This window comes from Lactuca sativa, chromosome 4 (assembly GCF_002870075.4).
Source record: "Lactuca sativa cultivar Salinas chromosome 4, Lsat_Salinas_v11, whole genome shotgun sequence".
NCBI classification, from domain to species: domain Eukaryota; kingdom Viridiplantae; phylum Streptophyta; class Magnoliopsida; order Asterales; family Asteraceae; genus Lactuca; species Lactuca sativa.
In genome coordinates this window covers 211,021,649-211,023,309 of record NC_056626.2, presented here as the reverse complement: position 1 = coordinate 211,023,309, position 1,661 = coordinate 211,021,649, and positions in this window count along the sequence as shown.

The window sequence follows — 1,661 nt, the reverse complement described above, 5'->3', positions numbered from 1 at the left end:
GCCGCTAGGGCGAGGCAGTGTCTACAGCAGGGCTGTAAGGGTTTTGTGGCGTATGTGATGGATACGCGGAGGGTTCCCGAGAGACCGAAATCAGTTGAGGAGGTCCCTGTGGTGCGTGAGTTTCCAGATGTTTTCCCCGAGGAGCTGCCGGGAGTACCTCCTGTGAGGCAAGTAGAGTTTGGTATCGATCTGGTTCCGGGGGCCGCGCCTGTTGCTAAGGTGCCTTATCGTCTTGCACCTCCAGAGATGCAAGAGTTGTCCTCGCAGCTCCAGGAGTTGCTGGGGAAGGGATTCATTCGGCCGAGCAGCTCGCCGTGGGGAGCACCTATTATGTTCGTCAAGAAGAAGGATGGTTCACACCGGATGTGTATTGATTACCGGGAGTTGAACAAGTTGACGGTCAAGAACCGTTACCCGTTGCCGAGGATCGATGATTTATTCGATCAGTTGCAGGGAGCGTCTTGGTTTTCCAAGATCGATCTGAGGTCAGGGTACCATCAGGTGAGAGTACGGGATGGGGATGTCCAGAAGACAGCGTTTAGGACGCGATATGGGCATTATGAGTTTGTGGTGATGCCTTTCGGGCTCACCAATGCCCCGGCTGTGTTCATGGATCTCATGAACAGAGTATGCAGACCGATGTTGGATCGGTCAGTGATTGTATTCATCGACGACATTCTGGTGTATTCTAGATCTAGAGAGCAGCATGAGGAGCATTTGAGGGAGGTCCTTGAGGTATTGAGGTCGGAGAAGCTTTATGCAAAGTTCTCCAAATGTGACTTCTGGCTGCGAGAGGTCCAATTTCTAGGACATGTTGTCAATCAGAAAGGGATATTGGTCGATCCGGCTAAGGTTGAGGCGGTGATGAGTTGGGAGGTGCCGAAGTCACCTTCTGAGATCAGGAGCTTCCTGGGGTTGGCAGGGTATTATCGGAGATTCATCAAGGATTTCTCCAAGATCGCAGTGCCACTCACCAGATTGACCCGGAAGGGTGTTTCATTCTCATGGGGGCCCGAGCAGCAGACCTCCTTTGAGACACTTCGCCAGAGGTTGTGCGAAGCTCCGGTATTAGCTCTTCCAGAAGGGATGGAGGGTTTTGTGGTATACTGCGACGCATCGATTTCGGGACTGGGTGCAGTGTTGATGCAGAGGGGTCATGTGATAGCGTATGCGTCGAGGCAGCTGAAGCCTCATGAGGCGAGATATCCCACACATGATTTAGAGTTGGGAGCAGTAGTGTTCGCTCTCAAGATTTGGCGTCACTACCTGTATGGGGTTCGATGTATGATATATACGGACCATAAGAGCTTGAAGTATTTGATGGACCAGCCCAACCTAAATATGCGTCAGAGGAGGTGGTTGGATGTGGTCAAGGATTATGATTGCGAGATCCTGTACCACCCAGGTAAGGCTAATGTGGTAGCCGACGCGTTGAGCCGCAGGGCGGAGAGCACTCCATTGCGAGATGTATGCTTGAGACTGACTGTGATGACTCCAGTATTGGATGCTATTCGTGGGGCGCAGGCCCAAGCTGTGCGACCAGAAATGCAGAAGAAAGAGCGGGTCGTGGGATTAATTTCAGAGTTCGTTAAGGATGGGCGAGGGCTTATGACGTTTCAGGGCCGGATTTGGGTACCGTTCGTGGGCGGTACACGTATTAC